The 21,361-nt window shown below is 29.6% G+C and overlaps 1 protein-coding gene and 1 non-coding gene across 2 annotated transcripts in view; one reads left to right on the top strand and one right to left on the bottom strand.

Moving 5' to 3' along the window:
- The window catches only part of Dhc1 (Dynein heavy chain 1), a 183,391-nt gene that overhangs the window by 73,486 nt on the left and 88,544 nt on the right, over window positions 1–21,361 (bottom strand). The window lies entirely within an intron of this gene.
- On the top strand, window positions 954–1,026 carry Trnaf-gaa (transfer RNA phenylalanine (anticodon GAA)). Its single transcript has one exon. It is a non-coding gene; the product is annotated as a tRNA-Phe (tRNA).

Here is a 21,361-nt window from a genome sequence, read left to right as displayed (position 1 = left end):
TTAACCATTTGACCGCGCATATTTTTAGCAGGCGTAGGATCGGTAGGTTTTTAATATTACATTTGTTGTACATCGAATGTCTCCATAATTTTTCAAATCTACGCGGGTTATTGAAAATTCACTACAAATTTTTGGTCCATTTTAAAGAATTATTTTGTTTTAAAATAAAACTAAAAATCGATTACTAAAATACAAATTTAAATAAAAACATAACGTCTGTCATTAATTAAAGGACCACCCTTGTCAATATCAAATGAATCGGCAAAATAAAACAGACTAATTGAGAAAAAAGAAAGTTTAAAATGCAAGTGCCAAGTGCAGTTCCTACGCGAACTTGCAAAAATGCATCGTAGAAACGCTGCATGTGACCAGGAGAATATGAACAGATGACGGTTAACAATAATTCTAGCCCCTCCTCATCCCCTAGGTCATACCGGAGCACTAATGCACTAGGGTGTGGGGTGGGGACCGAAATGAATAACACGAAATCTTGATTGAAAGTACAAAATCTCCCCCTGTTTGTATGTATATCAACTAAGCGACGAATTAAATATTATTATTGATGTTGTACTTAATTTTTATCTTTAAAAAATATTCTAAAAATAAATGATATATTTCTCTACGTACTTTTTATTTTTACTATATACTTATTTGAATATAAAGCTTCATAAATAAGCAATTCTCATTTGGTATTCTTTTGAAAATACAAAGTTGGCTACGTTTAGATTAGATTATCTCAATCGCAGATTAAATCAATTAATTACATCAAAAAAGTTTAATCAATATTATTGGAAATCAAATTGTATGCAAACTTTATATTATGTTAGATAAAACTTAGTATAGTATATCTGGCACTAAGGAATATACGAATAAATAATCGTAAGTACTGATGTAAATAATATCCTGAAACATGGTTTTGAACATGTATAAAATATTTAACTACTTATGTAGAAGCTGAAATAGCTCAGTTGGGAGAGCGTTAGACTGAAGATCTAAAGGTCCCTGGTTCGAGCCCGGGTTTCGGCATATATTTTGTGTCTATTTTTACTCATATTGGGTATATAAAATCATGTCTATTTCATTTCGGAGATCCTACTCTTTCTTTCCCATGGTGGTGATGGTGTTTTTTTTTTATTAGATTACTTATTCTTAAAAGGTGGTACGATTTCGAAAATGAGATCTGTCGCTAAGAGTAGAGAAATAATTATTTTTTACATGTGAACCGATTCTGTTGAAATTATCATGTGAATAGTATTTCTAAAGGCGCTGACAGTAAACGTACGACAGTCATGAGACCACTTCAGCGGATTAAAATGCAACTTCATTGTGTTAGGAATTATTTCATTCATATTTACGGGAATTATAGACCCAACTATGTATCATGGGAAATTATTGGGCAGAGGAAAAAGGAACATTAAATATATTCAATCAGAATGATAATGAATAATGTAATTTTATGATTCTTCGATATTAAATTATGAGTCTTATTTTTTTATCATTAACAACTTTCATTTTTTTGTTTTTATATTTATTCCTCGACTAAATTAATTTACAAAACTAAAGTTTTATAGTAAATTGAAAAATTATCTGCTCCTTCTTAAGCACAAAAAGCGCTCAGGTGCAATCAGAATTTTGACTATCTAAAAAATTAGTTTTGAGAGATCTTGACTTAAGCGATAGTCCAAGACTTGACTTATGGTGAAGTATTTTTAAGTGTTTTGAAATATTACTATTGTATAAGAGGATATTATTATTTTGTCTGGGAATGGACGAATACCAATAGTTCCTACAATTACAGGAAAATGTATGTATAGACGCATAATATAATATGCAAATAAACATCCGTCTTAGATAAATATTATTAATAAATCAATAAAGTGCATTAAAACTTTTTTCAGGGAAGTTAGATGTGACCAAAGCAATGACCTCAAACTACGAGCCACAAATACTAGCAGTCCATAAAAGAGAAGAGGTTCGAATGTCACAAATGAAATACACGTGGTGGATGCAGTGCATACAAAAGTGCACATCTATGTTGTATTACTTTACCTCTCGCTTTTACATATTAGATATACTCGAGACAGCAGATTCGATAAAATACCGCGAATGTTTGAGTAATCAGTGATCAACGGAATAAAATAATGTTTTTTTTAAAGTAATGAATAATGTATATGTACGTAAACAAGATGTATTTGGTCTAGATAAATTTATAATAACATTGTCATAATATAAATGAAAAGTTTCAGTAAATTTAGTATTGCTATTGTTTTCTGGTATTGACAGTAAATGCAAACTGATAATTTAATGTGGGTGCCATGGGTGGTCCAGTGCCTCGGAAAACACGTAAAGACGTTGGTCCTGCGCCCAAGGTCTTGCCACTGTAATATGTCCTGCGTAGTTAAATGGTTTCTCTTGAGATTTTACGAGATGACATAATCATCACTATCAAGTAATGTATAATTCAACTTTTACTGTAAAAATCAATATATTAATGCTCTCATTTAAATATAAATGCCATTTGACTCTTAGTAATGTCAAATAGGGTGAACTTTGGACCATCATTATGCAAAAATGGCTAATATTTATTTTATATATAAATTTCATGTCTAACAGATTATATATTCCAAGAAATTGTACGATCATAAAATAAATTAAATATAATAAATAATTAACTGATAATATACTAGTACTAGTTGTAGTAGTAATATAGTAGTTATGGTAATACGAGTATAGTAAATAATCACAGAGTTCGCAGTAAACGCGTCCCGATAAAATATGCGAACTTTACAAAACAGCAACCAAATTATCTGTGCTGATTTGAACGATTCTCTCTTACCTATGAAAAAAATATTGATCAAGAAATAAATCGTTAAAAATGTTATCAACCACAGCCGCTTTAAATCCTATATTTTCCTGTGTCTTTTTGTAAATTGGAAAATAATGTGTATCGTGACTTATCATTTCCTTAGATACTTTGCTAGATTGTGTTCCTTTACCATATTTTATATCATGTTCTTCAAATTATAAATAACAATACTTTTATATAAGAATAAATATTAATAGAAAATAATAATACAGAGTATTGCACATTGAATAAATAAAATCGTTATTCGAAGTCAGTAATATGTAGTACAAAACATTATTGTCCAGTTAATTGTGTATCTCTTCTGTCACATAACCAAGTGTGCGTGTACTCATAGATACTCTGAGCGTAGCAATATAACTCACACTAGCAGCAGGCGTTGCAACTTGCAATGCAGCAATTGAGAAATAGAGTAGGGCGCGTCATCGAGGATTGAACTACTATTAAACTACTCTTTCACTTTTCTGAACTCTTGGTATCGAAATCGAAACTTTTGCCTGTAATATATACCTCAGTATAAACTACATTTATTTATAGGATAAATAAAGGTAAATGGTTCAATGATTTAATAAACCTATGTAAATTGTTTTTTTTTTCGATTACGAAATATTCTGAATAATAATGTTTTCTATCTTTACTAATTATTATATATATTGGTAACTCCGTCGATTTGTCTGTCTGTTGCCTTTTCACGGCCAAATCACATAATCTAATATAATAGAATGGCTTCAGACGATTTTTGTCAGAACAAACAACCCATAAAACTGATACCCATAAATACTTCAGTAAGTTACTTGTATGATAAGATCAATTTGTATATAAACTTATGAGCCTTATAGGTTTTTGAAAAAAATAATCAATAAATATATATAATTTAGTAAAATGTATTTGATAATTGGGTGTGATGGTATATAAGTAAAATTAAGGTATATATATTTTAGTAAATAATAAAAAATTAACCATCACTAGTAATAATTCTAGAAATAAAACATTAAGAATAACAATGTCTGGTTTCAGTGATCTAAAACTAAAACTAGTTTACCGCCGTGGCATCCAGCCGTGGTTTTCATCTATGTAGGGGCCTATAAACATTTTTGGACCATTGAATTTATTTTTCATTTTTCACTTCATTTTTCCTTTTTTCACGGATATTCATAAATTTTTGCATATAACATAGGTATATTCAAAAATCATGAAAATCCGTTGAGCTATATAAATGTGAAATGCGTAATAAGCACACAAAAAAACTTATTTTATTAGTTATAATAATTATAGGATTAGAGTAAAAATGTCATTGCTAAGCGAACAACGCCTAAAATGTTTACCGTTCACTTTTTGTAATGTTTTTAATATATACATATATATATTCGGAAACCAAGCAAAAGAGAGTTTCCAAAAAATATTTTCATTAATTTGCCTTTGATTTATCAACAATGAGAGTAATCAACGCGTATTTATTTATTTAAAAGCCTGGAAATCAGCAAATACTAAGTCAACGCTTTTTTATACTTTTTTTTAGGTCATTAGTTTAGCCCAAGTTAAGAACAAGTGTAGAATCTTATTATAGAAACGAGTACCATTCCCCAGGAAGGATGTATTATATATATTATAAAATAACTTACCGACTTTATTAAAAACATTCAAAAATGTATGCATAGTCTTTGTAATTGTTTATTACAATAAATACGAGATGCAAAAATAAGTAACCTAATGTCCGTAGAGTTATTTTTACTAGGCAGATGTTATGAGTTGTAAAATCTATGTCCAATGTTTTTTGAGTACATCATACAAATATATAATAATGTCCACATTTTCCTATGATATTAATATTAAAATATTAATTATTTTATAGATTCTCCGGCCCACAGAAATAATCAATTGGTTTTTGAAAGCAGTGATCCAAAATTGTGTGTCTAATTAATAAATGCTATTATATTCAGTCAAATTAAATGTTCTTATGTTACCTGTAAAAAAATATTAAATTAAAATGTACCAAGGAAATGAAATGAATTCAATAATTTCCAAGATTTACTCATTAAAAAATATTTTGATATTTGATAGATATATATAATTTCCAAAATTTAAATTGACTATGAATAATAATGAGGATTAAATTAGTTGATCTGCGGAGTATAAAACTTGGTGCCGTAAGATTTTCTTCATTTCTGGATTTTATAAAGCGATTTTCAGCTGTTGCTGAAACACTAGTTTTTATATAGTAGAATTTATAATTTTGTCAAAACTGTCTTTGTACTCACACTCACACTCATGGAATGTTGAAAACCAACTTTAAGCGATACGCTATAGGGGTGCAGCATATTCAGATTCCTCGTTCTTTATGAGATCCTAGTACTCAAGTTTGTCTAAAATCAATACTTGTAGACATGCGCCAAACGTCTCTGATGCACTAATGCCATCTATGCAGTTTACTTTAAAGCTCTACGGGAAGACTTTCAAGCTCAGTTAGTAGTATTGTTTCATAATAGAGGTGACGGATTTGTGATTATCAATGAGCAAGCGAAATTCTTCTTATAATAAATTCTAATGATATATATTACCCTAAATTCTTTTATACGAATTGCTGTCAAAATCATTGATGGCGCGTGAGTCGATGCATTGATAAATGCTCACAGTTGTCGCTATATTTCGCCATCGTGACCATCTTGTTGTATTCTGATTTGAGGCATAAATGAGGCAGTGTAACATCTTAGGTCCTAAGGCATAATGACGATGTAAGGGATAATATTTCTTATACTGCGAATATCTGTAGATAAAGGTATTTATGCGTAAATTTGTACAAACAAATCAAAGTTGCGACCACCATATCTGTCGGATTGTACTTAAGATTGGCGCTGCATCTACATGAAATTAGTTTCTGTTAATTGGAAATTGGGAATCCGTCTGTCCGTCTAATTTCATTATTCAGTTGAGTTTGTAATTAATTAAGTTTTAATTAATTATTAGGTTTTAATAAACATGTTTGTAGCACATTAAATATTCAAGAAAAAAGTCATTAGTATTAATATACATTGTCGGACTCAAAACTTGCATCAAAGTTCAGGATAACTTTCGAATTAATATTTTTGATATGTATGCAAAATTTTTAGATTAAACTAAATGAAAATGTCGAGACTAACCATTACATACAAAAAAATAAACAAAAAAAATACAACTGCAGTAAAAGATAAAATTTTAGCCGGGAAAATAAACCGTATGCATAATTTCAAATTCGTGTGTTATTAGAGTAAAGTTAGAAATTTTAATATAAGTCTACGGTTTATAGAGTATACGGAAGATTTGTAGAGACAGGTTCTTACAAAAGGAGATCCGGTACTGGCAGAACTCGTGCAGCCACCTGTCATAACGATCGATTTATTGTTTCAACTTCCCTACGAAATCGTCTTCACGTCATAAAACATCAAAACAGAGCTGGATGAAGTGCGTGTAGTAAACGTGAATAACGTGTATACACGAACAATAAAAAGGAGCCTCAAGGAAGCCGCGGTCACACCTTTTAGACCAGTAAAGCTTCTGCAGCTCAGGTGAATATCTTAATTGGACTGAAGAGCAATGGGCCTCCACATTGTTAACCGATGTGTGTAGGGCATGTTTAAATGTTTAAATTACCGACGGTCGCAGAAAATTCTATTGTTGACGTGGGGAAAGATGAGCTCAAAGTTGCATTGAGGAGTGTGTTCCTTTTGGAGGCGGTTCGTGAATGGTGTAGGTTGGTATTCTGATGATATAACACAGGTTTTAGAAGTTCACGAAATACATTACATGGAATTAATTTTACTGTGATGCATGTCAGATGTGATACCGATCCCGCACCGCTGCACAAGTTCGATATTGATATTAATATTAATATTGCGAATTGTGATTAGGTTGGGATTTGTACCATGAATTGACCAGCACGCTGACCAGATTTTAATCATATGGAGCATGTTTGGGGCAGTTAAAAAAAACTGTGTATGCCATAAATCTTGTTCCCACAACAGTTGCGACACTCAGAATGGCGATTCCCGCAAGACCATTTAATAATCGTAATCAGATCTATGCGGAACCGATTAGAATCTGTAATAAGGGCACGTGGAGGCATGTGGATCAAAAGAAAAAAAACATGTGATTCAACCTTTTTTAATTGTAATAACCAATTTTTCAATAAACGAACTAAAAGGATTTTTTGTTACAATTATCGTTTTATTTTAAAAAAAAATATATCAATGGTCCTTTCGTGTATACAAAAATACACTAAAGGATATTATACTACGCTGTTATGAAATTAGCAAACCAAACTATAGGTTTCAATTTAAATTTATATAAAAAGTTTGAATGCTTGGTTAAAATGTGTATTTCAAAGGCGTCTTGAACATGTTTTCAGTCCGTCGGCGTACATTTATTATAAATATATGCGTATTAAACGTCAAACATAATTACGTTGCGTTACATTTTATGCAGTTGAAGTACAAGAACCCTGCCAAATGTGAATGTAGTACAAGTGTTTAAGGAGATATTAGATTTTGTGCGTGTACACCTCCGATGAAGCATCTCCGTTTCATAAATTGTATATGAATTAGTATATCTATCGCATAATTACGATCACGTAGAACATATGGGAAGAGCCACTCCCAACATTTATGAGACTTTTGCAGTGCTTTTGCTGAAGCCTTGAAAAATAACACGTCAATTCCTGTAACTTAGCTACAAGATTTTGTACCTAATATTTTAAATGATGTGGTGCAACCTCAGAGTCGTATTTATAAATGTAGTGTAAATAATAAGATCAAACTAACAACGACGTGTCTTAATAGTTTTACACAAAGGATACCTTTACAATTACGTCCCCTAGGACGTCCTGGAGGCTGTCACAGACTATTTATACTACTTTGCCTTTTGGGTACAGTAAGGTAACTGTTATATTGTTATTTTTTTGATAAAGAGTGCATATATAGGCTAACGTACCATTTGTCTTATACGAAACGTCGTTAAAAATAATGTACTTCTGATTTTTTATAATTCTCAACAAATTTTATATATTCGTAAATTGAAAAAATCCTTCAAATTTTTCATTTTATTTATTAAAAACTGGCAATTTAATATACCAGTACTTAAATAATAACAAATTGAAATCATTTGTTTGCTTACAGTTACAGCACATCAAATATATTTTTTTTGTACGTTTATGACAACTTGCTGGGAGGAAAAAATACTAATTGGAAATAATGTTAGAATGTACATATATGGCTCATCAGGCGTTGAGAAAAAAAATATTTTTTATTATTTATATTTTGTGTCTGTTTAGTTTTATTTTACTTCGCATAGTGGCCTTTTTACGTGTATACCTTAAATATATACACTTTGTTTATCTTAAGCTGTAGTTGTCTTCAATTGCTGAATGTAAATTAATAATTTTAAAAAGAGAAAATAAACTTTAAATATTTTTTGTTTTTTTTTTTACACGCTTTTTGAAAATAATCTGAATATAGATCCTACTTTAAAAGTTCAAGTTAAAAAATAATAAACATTAATAAAAAAATATCAAATCTATTATTGGTACAGTATTTAAAAAAAATAACTATGATTGTATCGATGAGTTGAATAACCTCAAAATACGCGGCATAAATACTAGAAGTGCATAAATTCGAAGAGGTTCTATTAGTGCTTTGTAGAGCATACATACGTTAAAAGTATATATATATTATCACATTTAAAACTGTATATTATCGCTATAAATATATAAATATGACTTTCGGTATCTGATAATATCTTAATTAACAATCATAACTTTTGTAACAGAATTTTAATTGTTATTCTGATTGAACTTAGTAGTGATAGTAAAGTAAACAAGATTTTAAATTAACATGTTTATTTTTATTCGATATTTCGACATTATCTACGAATGTCTTGTTCACAAGACTGTCGTAGCTCCACCAAATAAAAATAAAAAACAAGATAAATATCTCGTTTTAAATACTTATATTAAAATAAACAACTTGAAATATCGTAGAAAACATTCCGCGCTGTGGTACTTTAGGAAAATGGAATAATCCCATTTTTACGATAAGATTTATCATTATTTTCTGAAATGACCTCCGAGTGCAATAACCTCAAATTACGATGCACAAATACTAGAACTGCATAAAAGTGAAGAGGTTTCATTATATCAGATAAAATATTCGTATTTAGTTACTAGTAGTTGCAGTACTAACAAAAACTTCCGTACATATCGAATAGATGGCACCGTACATATCTTGATTAAAGATATACTATATACAAACCACAACAAATTGTATATTTTTGGTCCTAAATACCAATTACATGATGTCAATCAACTCATTTTGAGCCGTGGTAGATTAATTAAGACACTTTTTTACAAATAATTGGCATTCCAAGTAATGGCGCCCAGCGAGGGACAACGGTCTCATTACATTTATTCATTTTTTTGTTAATTCAGCAAGAAATAGTGGGTAAATAAGCGAGGAGCTGCTTTATTTGAAGTTTGGTGTAATGATTATTAAGATTATTATCAACCCGGTGGGAATTATAAGAAGCCAAGAGAACATTATTCATTAGACTGATGGTCGTTGGTCGAAAAAATAATTATAATCCACGTGAAAAAGTGTATTCCTTATACCTTAAACAAATATTTTAAATAATAATTATATCGGTCAAACTACATATTACTACATATTTTTATGGTCATCATTTTATTTGTCTTTCTTTCATTCTTTTTAATGTTTACATTATTTTCCGGAGTGACCTCCGAGTGCAATAACCTCAAATTACGATGCACAAATACTAGAACTGCATAAAAGCGAAGAGGTTTCATTATATCACATAATATATACGTATTGGTAGTTACATACAGTACATACAAAAACTTGCGTACATATCGAATAGATGGCACTGTAATCAAGATATTACTATATACAAACAACAACAAATTCTAAATTTTTGATCCTAAATGCCAATCACACGATGACAATTGTTGGATTATCAAATGACTTTTATATCAAATCAAATCAAATCAAAAATCTTTATTCAATATAGAAGTGTTTACACTTGCTTATTGATTGTCAAAAATCTACCACCGGTTCGGAATTTAGCACCTCGGACCTGAGAAGAACCGGCGAAAGAAACTCAGCGGGATATTTTTTTTTTTTTTTTTTTCATTTTGCATGTACAATAATTATTATATTTTAGTTATTTGAAACAGCCTGGAGGCGATCATTTCATTCCCAAGGTGTGCAGTCAACTAAAAAGTCATTAGTGTTGTAATATCCTTTAGCACACAAACGCTCTTTAACGATTCTTTTGAATTTTATAATTGAATAATTTTGAACTTTTTCTGGGATCCTGTTGTAAAAACGTATACATTGCCCCAAAAAAGAGTTACTAACCCTGTGTAATCGGGTACTTGGAGTAACAAGTTTATTCTTGTTCCTAGTGTTAATAGAATGTACGTCACAATTTCTGGGAAAATCGTTTATGTTTTTGCGTACATACATAACATTATCAAAAACAAATTGAGAAGCGACAGTCATTATTTTAATTTCTTTAAATTTATCTCTTAACGAATCTTTTGGGCCCAGGTTATAAATTGCACGAATAGCCCTCTTCTGCAGTACAAAAATAGTATTAATGTCAGCTGCATTACCCCAGAGTAGGATGCCATACGACATTATACTGTGGAAATAACTGAAGTACACAAGGCGAGCCGTATCCACATCAGTCAAAAGTCTAATTTTTTTTACCGCATAGGCTGCAGAGCTGAGTCTATTCGCCAACTTATTTATATGGGGGCCCCATTGGAGCTTAGAGTCTATTGTCATACCAAGGAACTCTGTTGATTCTAAAACATCTAATGCTTCGCCGTTTAAGCATACACTCGTTTTGACACATCTTACATTGGGAGTAGTGAATTTAATACATTTAGTCTTTTTACTATTTAACATTAAATTATTAACACTAAACCAATTTACTATTTCAGAGAGAGTATTGTTCACATCGTCATAACAAAACTTAATCTCTTGTAAAAAAGTATTTTATGTCTTTTGCAATAAAAGAGTTGTCTCCTAATGGCCACTAATACTTACTTCAGAGTATTGTCAATTTAAAATATCTCCTTTAAGAATCTAAAATATTTATTCATTCGGTGAAATACATTGAAATTGAACTGAGCTCTCTCTATTATTTACCCCAACCTCCTATAGGTTATGGGCCAAGTAAAATATATATATAAGCAAGGGAATAGTAGATTTTTTTTATATTCGAGAAATAATAAGAGATTAATATTATAGAAAGAAGAAACAAAAGAATTGAGAAAATAAAAGAACAGTAGAAGAACAGTAAAAGAATATTGACGGCTGCATTTTTTTCAAATATTTTTTCAAAATGGATAATTTCAAAAATAAACGATATATAAAGCCATTTAATGGCGAAAAATACAGCACTTTGCATTTAAGACTAGTGACTATCAACAAGGCATCTAAAGAGATAGTAATATCACCTTTATTTCGTACTCTGACGACATAACAAATAGGCAAGATCTATTTTGTTGAATACACGGATCTACACCTATTAAAATATTCATTCTCGGTGCCGAAATAGAAACGTGCTGTTTATTTATCATCTCCAACAGAAGCTTTAAAATGCAATAGAACACCATAGATGTGGCACGGTAGAGGAACCATCGAGTTAAAATATTTAAAATCATTTAATTCAACTGTATTTGTTCACAATATAGTTATAAAATCTAAGTTCGATTAAAATTCATGCACCTTCATAAGGAAAGCTAAGAAATTATTATATGATCTGCCTGCACCTTAGAACCGACCAATGTGTCTGCTTTTGTAAATATATGTATATAATAATATAAATATTATATATAAATATAGGCTTTGCTGAAATAACGTAAATTTGTATCAAATTTAGGTACCTTTGAAATTATAAAAAATATAGTAGGAACCGGAACAAGTGTCTGTCATTAATTTTTTCTATATTTTTCCTAATATATTTTAAGATATCAAAATGGCAGAAATGCTGCGATCACGTTTTGAAAGTCAATTTTTATGCTTTTCGACTCCTTGGCGTGCTCAAAGGAACCCTCGATGGGAATAGTGAACCTCCATTTCCCTAACAGCAGTTGAAACAGTATAACTGGCAGTAATATGGAGTTTGCTACTATACCGTAAGTCTGCCGATCACTGGCTCTTACACTAACAGTAGCTACTGATGATAGATTTGGACTGAGGAGTGCTAGATTTAAAAGGTCTCTCCCCTGTTTCGTATATTGACACCGATGATAATTTTAATGACTATTTGATGTGCATAACTTGTTTTATGTAATGTTCCCGACTCATTTAATGAAATTAAAAACAGAGCGAATAGAGATCACTGGGAAAATTCTATAAAAAATGAGCTATATTCGTTGCAAAAAAAAAATGCATTAGTATCAAAGCCATTTAAAATCTATGCCATTTAAAATATAGTAGAATTTAAATGGGTTTTTGTAATAAAGAATGATGAATTTGAAAAGCCATTATGATATAAAGCTAGTTTGGGGGCTAAAGGTTTCACTCAGAAGCTTACTGATTTAATAAGACATTGATTTGTTCCTCGGTATAAAATTAACTATTTATAAAGATACTTAACTAGGAATTTTAAAATGTCCGATTACGGAACAAACATGATTTGGAGAAAAAAAATATATACAGTGCCTTATCGAAACAGCCTATATGTTTGATTTATTTTTTTAATGTTATGTACTGGGCCAGATATAAGTAACAGTATTAATATTTTAAGGCTCAAATCATAAGCAGCTATTGAAAATATGTATATTCAAAAGCCAATAATTATATAATAATGGTAGAACACATATAACCCAACCAGTCATAAGAGATCAAAACATATTAACATAAAGTTTCATTTTTCTAGGGAGCTGGTGGAGAAAAATATAATAAAATTAAATCACAATTGGCAGATGGGTTCACAGAGTCAATATTTACAATTGTATTTCAAGAAATGAAATACAAATCAAGTTTATAATGATCTCACGTTTATGTGGTTGGTTTCAAAATGTGTTTGTATTAATCTAAATTGAAATTAATTATTTTATTTAATTATTTATTATTAATTTTCAAATTACAAATGGTCTGATTAGGTTTTTCTGGGTTTTCCTTAATCCTTGCAACAACCATTGGGCCATTGCTATGTATTTCCCAGATAGAGACTGCAGAAGTTTTAATTTAATATAGTATTGTATAGTTTAGAGATTAATTTTTGAGGAGATTAAGTGTTGGATTATCAAATATTTTTTATAAGCAAAATATAATCTCTTGTAAAAAGTATTTTATGTCTTTTACGATAAAAGAGTTGTCTGCTACTGGCCACTAATACTTACTTCAGAGTATTGTCAATTTAAAATATTTTCTTTAAGAGTCTCTTAAAATATTTATTCATTCGGTGAAATTGAACTGAGCTCTCTCTATTATTTACCCCAAACTCCTATAACAATCAACTTATGTTGAACCTTGGTAGATTAATTAAGACACTTTTTTACAAATAAATGACTTTCCAAGTAATGGCGCCCAGCGAGGGACAATGGTCTCACTTAATTCATTCATTTTTTTGTTAATTCAGCAAGAAACATTGGCTAGCCAATCGAGGAGCAGTTTTATTTGAAGTTTGGTGTAATGATTATTCAGATTATTATCAACCCGGTGGGAATTATAAGAAGCCAAGAGAACGTTATTCGTTAGAATGATGGTCGTTGATCGAAAAAAAAAAATTATAATCCACGTGAAAAAGTGTTTTCCTTATACCTTAAACAAATATTTTAAATAATAATTATATCGGTCAAACTACATATTACTACATATTTTTATGGTCATCATTTTATTTGTCTTTCTTCATTCTGTTTAATGCGTACATTATTTTCTGGAGTGACCTCCGATTTCAATAACCTCAAATTACGATGCACAAATACTAGAACTGCATAAAAGCGAAGAGGTTTCATTATATCAGATAAAATATACGTATTTAGTTTCTAGTAGTTACAGTACATACAAAAACTTCCGTAAATATCGAATAGATGGTACTGTAATCAAGATATTACTATATACAAACAATAACAAATTCTATATTTTTGGTCCTAAATACCAATCACACGATGTCAATCAACTGATGTTGAGCCTTGGTAGATTAAATAAGACACTTTTTTACATATAATTGGCATTCTAAGTAATGGCGTCCAGCGAGAGACAATGGTGTCATTATATTTATTTATTTATTTTTTGTTAATTCAGCAAGAACATTTGCTAACCAAGCGAGGAGCTGTTTTATTTGAAGTTTGGTGTAATGATTATTAAGATTATTATCAACCCGGTAGGAATTATAAGAAACCAAGAAAAAGTTGTACGTTGGATTGTTGGTTGTTGATCGAAAAAAAAAATTATAATCCATGTGAAAAAGTGTATTTCTTATACCTTAAACAAATATTTATAATAATAATTATATCGGTCAAACTACATATTACTACATATTTTAATGGTCAATTTTTCATTTGTCTTTCTTTCATTCTCAGCTTTATATTTTGAATAATATTTTACATTCTAGTTAAACTACTAATATAGACCACCACCATCACCAAATTTATATACTAATATTTTTTAGTTCTTTTTTTACAGGATATTTTAAATTAATCTGAATTTAGATCCTATTTTAAAAGTTCAAGTTAAAAAATAATAAACATTATTAAAGAAATATTAAATTAATTTTTGGTACAGTGAATTATTTTTTAATTCACTGTACCGAAAATAGATTTAATTTTTCTATAAATAGCAATGATTGTATCGATGAGTTGAATAACCTCAAAATACGCGGCATAAATACTAGAAGTGCAAAAATTCGAAGAGGTTCTAATAGTAGTTTGTAAAGCATAGATACGTTAAAGGTCACTATATAAGTCTGTATAATATCGCTATAATTATATAAATATGACTCTTCGGGTATTTGCATATATCTCAATTAACAATCATAAATTTTGTAATAGAATTTTATTTAGCTCAAAAAAAAAGTAAAGCTAAGTCAGCATAACATAACTACGAAGTAAAAAACGAAGTCCTAATGTAAAAAACTTGAAATATCGTAGAAAACATTACGCGTTTTGGTACTTTAGAAAATGGACTTGAACTTAAGGCTGATAATAAAGTCGCTCGGTTCAACATTTCGAATTGTTAACGATAGAGTTTTCTCACAAAACGATAAAAAATTGCGAACAATTTTTGATATTATTGCTATCTTCTTTAAAATTAAACACCTACACATTCAAAACAACTGATAGCTGAAACGCTCGCCGTTTTACTTGGAATAAATATATAAAGCGTAGAAGACCAAACACTCATAACAAATAATGGCTGTCGAAATTTTTAAATTAAATTTTCACATTATTTACATAATGTTAATAAAGATACTAAAAATAAAACCATTCTTTACGACACGACTTATGTGATAAATAGATTATATAAACGTCGGTTTTAACCGTCGAATAATAAATGCATACTTATTTTCTGGAGTGACCTCCGATTTCCATAACCTCAAATTACGATGCACAAATACTAGAACTGCATAAAACCGAAGAGGTTTCATTATATCAGATAAAATATACGTATTTAGTTTCTATTATTTTATGTCTTTTACGATAAAAGAGTTGTCCGCTACTGGCCACTAATACTTACTTCAGAGTATTGTCAATTTAAAATATTTTCTTTAAGAGTCTCTTAAAATATTTATTCATTCGGTGAAATTGAACTGAGCTCTCTCTATTATTTACCCCAATCTCCTATAACAATCAACTTATGTTGAACCTTGGTAGATTAATTAAGACACTTTTTTACAAATAAATGACTTTCCAAGTAATGGCGCCCAGCGAGGGACAATGGTCTCACTTAATTCATTCATTTTTTTGTTAATTCAGCAAGAAACATTGGCTAGCCAATCGAGGAGCAGTTTTATTTGAAGTTTGGTGTAATGATTATTCAGATTATTATCAACCCGGTGGGAATTATAAGAAGCCAAGAGAACGTTATTCGTTAGACTGATGGTCGTTGATCGAAAAAAAAGTTATAATCCATGTGAAAAAGTGTTTTCCTTATACTTTAAACAAATATTTTAAATAATATTTATATCGGTCAAATTAAATATTACTATATATTTTTATGGTCAATAATTTATTTGTCTTTCTTCATTCTGTTTAATGCTTACATTAATTTCCGGAGTGACCTCCGAGTGCAATAACCTCAAATTACGATGCACAAATACTAGAACTGCATAAAAGCGAAGACATTTCATTATATCACATAATATATACGTATTGGTAGTTGTATGCAGTACATACAAAAACTTGCGTTCATATCGAATAGATGGCACTGTAATCAAGATATTACTAATACAAACAACATATTCTATATTTTTGGTCCTAAATACTAATCACACGATGTCAATCAACTTATGTTGAGCCTTGGTTGATTAATTAAGACACTTTTTTACAAATAATTGGCATTCCAAGTAATGGCGCCCAGCGAGGGACAACGGTCTCATTGCATTTATTCATTTTTTTGTTAATTCAGCAAGAAATAGTGGGTAAACAAGTGAGGAGATGCTTTATTTGAAGTTTGGTGTAATGATTATTAAGATTATTATCAGCCCGGTGGGAATTATAAGAAGCCAAGAGAACATTATTCGTTAGAATGATGGTCGTTGATGGAAAAAAAAAATTATAATCCACGTGAAAAAGTGTTTTCCTTATACCTTAAACAAATATTTTAAATAATAATTATATCGGTCAAACTACATATTACTACATATTTTTATGGTCATCATTTTATTTGTCTTTCTTCATTCTGTTTAATGCGTAGATTATTTTCTGGAGTGACCTCCGAGTGCAATAACCTCAAATTACGATGCACAAATACTAGAACTGCATAAAAGCGAAGAGGTTTCATTATATCAGATAAAATATACGTATATAGTTTCTAGTAGTTACAGTACATACAAATACTTCCGTACATATCGAATAGATGGCACTGTAATCAAGATATTACTATATACAAACAATAACAAATTCTATATTTTTGGTTCTAAATACCAATCACACGATGTCAATCAACTGATGTTGAGCCATGTTTGATTAATTAAGACACTTTTTTACAAATAATTGGCATTCCAAGTAATGGCGTCCAGCGAGAGACAATGGTATCATTATATTTATTTTATTTTTTTTTGTTAATTCAGCAAGAACATTGGCTAACCAAGCGAGGAGCTGTTTTATTTGAAGTTTGGTGTAATGATTATTAAGATTATTATCAACCCGGTAGGAATTATAAGAAACCAAGAAAAAGTTGTACGTTGGATTGTTGGTCGTTGATCGAAAAAAAAAATTATAATCCATGTGAAAAAGTGTATTTCTTATACCTTAAACAAATATTTATAATAATAATTATATCGGTCAAACTACATATTACTACATATTTTAATGGTAAATTTTTCATTTGTCTTTCTTTCATTCTCAGCTTTATATTTTGAATAATATTTTACATTCTAGTTAAACTACTAATATAGACCACCACCATCACCAAATTTATATACTAATATTTTTTAGTTCTTTTTTTACAGGATATTTTAAATTAATCTGAATTTAGATCCTATTTTAAAAGTTCAAGTTAAAAAATAATAAACATTATTAAAGAAATATTAAATTAATTTTTGGTACAGTGAATTATTTTTTAATTCACTGTACCGAAAATAGATTTAATTTTTCTATAAATAGCAATGATTGTATCGATGAGTTGAATAACCTCAAAATACGCGGCATAAATACTAGAAGTGCAAAAATTCGAAGAGGTTCTAATAGTAGTTTGTAAAGCATAGATACGTTAAAGGTCACTATATAAGTCTGTATAATATCGCTATAATTATATAAATATGACTCTTCGGGTATTTGCATATATCTCAATTAACAATCATAAATTTTGTAATAGAATTTTATTTAGCTCAAAAAAAAAGTAAAGCTAAGTCAGCATAACATAACTACGAAGTAAAAAACGAAGTCCTAATGTAAAAAACTTGAAATATCGTAGAAAACATTACGCGTTTTGGTACTTTAGAAAATGGACTTGAACTTAAGGCTGATAATAAAGTCGCTCGGTTCAACATTTCGAATTGTTAACGATAGAGTTTTCTCACAAAACGATAAAAAATTGCGAACAATTTTTGATATTATTGCTATCTTCTTTAAAATTAAACACCTACACATTCAAAACAACTGATAGCTGAAACGCTCGCCGTTTTACTTGGAATAAATATATAAAGCGTAGAAGACCAAACACTCATAACAAATAATGGCTGTCGAAATTTTTAAATTAAATTTTCACATTATTTACATAATGTTAATAAAGATACTAAAAATAAAACCATTCTTTACGACACGACTTATGTGATAAATAGATTATATAAACGTCGGTTTTAACCGTCGAATAATAAATGCATACTTATTTTCTGGAGTGACCTCCGATTTCCATAACCTCAAATTACGATGCACAAATACTAGAACTGCATAAAACCGAAGAGGTTTCATTATATCAGATAAAATATACGTATTTAGTTTCTATTATTTTATGTCTTTTACGATAAAAGAGTTGTCCGCTACTGGCCACTAATACTTACTTCAGAGTATTGTCAATTTAAAATATTTTCTTTAAGAGTCTCTTAAAATATTTATTCATTCGGTGAAATTGAACTGAGCTCTCTCTATTATTTACCCCAATCTCCTATAACAATCAACTTATGTTGAACCTTGGTAGATTAATTAAGACACTTTTTTACAAATAAATGACTTTCCAAGTAATGGCGCCCAGCGAGGGACAATGGTCTCACTTAATTCATTCATTTTTTTGTTAATTCAGCAAGAAACATTGGCTAGCCAATCGAGGAGCAGTTTTATTTGAAGTTTGGTGTAATGATTATTCAGATTATTATCAACCCGGTGGGAATTATAAGAAGCCAAGAGAACGTTATTCGTTAGACTGATGGTCGTTGATCGAAAAAAAAGTTATAATCCATGTGAAAAAGTGTTTTCCTTATACTTTAAACAAATATTTTAAATAATATTTATATCGGTCAAATTAAATATTACTATATATTTTTATGGTCAATAATTTATTTGTCTTTCTTCATTCTGTTTAATGCTTACATTAATTTCCGGAGTGACCTCCGAGTGCAATAACCTCAAATTACGATGCACAAATACTAGAACTGCATAAAAGCGAAGACATTTCATTATATCACATAATATATACGTATTGGTAGTTGTATGCAGTACATACAAAAACTTGCGTTCATATCGAATAGATGGCACTGTAATCAAGATATTACTAATACAAACAACATATTCTATATTTTTGGTCCTAAATACTAATCACACGATGTCAATCAACTTATGTTGAGCCTTGGTTGATTAATTAAGACACTTTTTTACAAATAATTGGCATTCCAAGTAATGGCGCCCAGCGAGGGACAACGGTCTCATTGCATTTATTCATTTTTTTGTTAATTCAGCAAGAAATAGTGGGTAAACAAGTGAGGAGATGCTTTATTTGAAGTTTGGTGTAATGATTATTAAGATTATTATCAGCCCGGTGGGAATTATAAGAAGCCAAGAGAACATTATTCGTTAGAATGATGGTCGTTGATGGAAAAAAAAAATTATAATCCACGTGAAAAAGTGTTTTCCTTATACCTTAAACAAATATTTTAAATAATAATTATATCGGTCAAACTACATATTACTACATATTTTTATGGTCATCATTTTATTTGTCTTTCTTCATTCTGTTTAATGCGTAGATTATTTTCTGGAGTGACCTCCGAGTGCAATAACCTCAAATTACGATGCACAAATACTAGAACTGCATAAAAGCGAAGAGGTTTCATTATATCAGATAAAATATACGTATATAGTTTCTAGTAGTTACAGTACATACAAATACTTCCGTACATATCGAATAGATGGCACTGTAATCAAGATATTACTATATACAAACAATAACAAATTCTATATTTTTGGTTCTAAATACCAATCACACGATGTCAATCAACTGATGTTGAGCCATGTTTGATTAATTAAGACACTTTTTTACAAATAATTGGCATTCCAAGTAATGGCGTCCAGCGAGAGACAATGGTATCATTATATTTATTTTATTTTTTTTTGTTAATTCAGCAAGAACATTGGCTAACCAAGCGAGGAGCTGTTTTATTTGAAGTTTGGTGTAATGATTATTAAGATTATTATCAACCCGGTAGGAATTATAAGAAACCAAGAAAAAGTGGTACGTTGGATTGTTGGTTGTTGATCGAAAAAAAAAATTATAATCCATGTGAAAAAGTGTATTTCTTATACCTTAAACAAATATTTATAATAATAATTATATCGGTCAAACTACATATTACTACATATTTTAATAATCAATTTTTCATTTGTCTTTCTTTCATTCTCAGCTTTATATTTTGAATAATATTTTACATTCTAGTTAAACTACTAATATAGACCACCACCATCACCAAATTTATATACTAATATTTTTTAGTTCTTTTTTTACAGGATATTTTAAATTAATCTGAATTTAGATCCTATTTTAAAAGTTCAAGTTAAAAAATAATAAACATTATTAAAGAAATATTAAATTAATTTTTGGTACAGTGAATTATTTTTTAATTCACTGTACCGAAAATAGATTTAATTTTTCTATAAATAGCAATGATTGTATCGATGAGTTGAATAACCTCAAAATACGCGGCATAAATACTAGAAGTGCAAAAATTCGAAGAGGTTCTAATAGTAGTTTGTAAAGCATAGATACGTTAAAGGTCACTATATAAGTCTGTATAATATCGCTATAATTATATAAATATGACTCTTCGGGTATTTGCAAATATCTCAATTAACAATCATAAATTTTGTAATAGAATTTTATTTAGCTCAAAAAAAGAGTAAAGCTAAGTCAGCATAACATAACTACGAAGTAAAAAACGAAGTCCTAATGTAAAAAACTTGAAATATCGTAGAAAACATTACGCGTTTTGGTACTTTAGAAAATGGACTTGAACTTAAGGCTGATAATAAAGTCGCTCGGTTCAACATTTCGAATTGTTAACGATAGAGTTTTCTCACAAAACGATAAAAAATTGCGAACAATTTTTGATATTATTGCTATCTTCTTTAAAATTAAACACCTACACATTCAAAACAACTGGTAGCTGAAACGCTCGCCGTTTTACTTGGAATAAATATATAAAGCGTAGGAGACCAAACACTCATAACAAATAATGGCTATCGAAATTTTTAAATTAAATTTTCACATTATTTACATAATGTTAATAAAGATACTAAAAATAAAACCATTCTTTACGACACGACTTATGTGATAAATAGTTTATATA

Source organism: Vanessa tameamea, chromosome Z (assembly GCF_037043105.1).
Source record: "Vanessa tameamea isolate UH-Manoa-2023 chromosome Z, ilVanTame1 primary haplotype, whole genome shotgun sequence".
In the NCBI taxonomy this organism is placed as follows: Eukaryota; Metazoa; Arthropoda; class Insecta; order Lepidoptera; family Nymphalidae; genus Vanessa; species Vanessa tameamea.
Note: the sequence above shows the minus strand (reverse complement) of the source record. Positions and strands in the feature narration are given on the sequence as shown.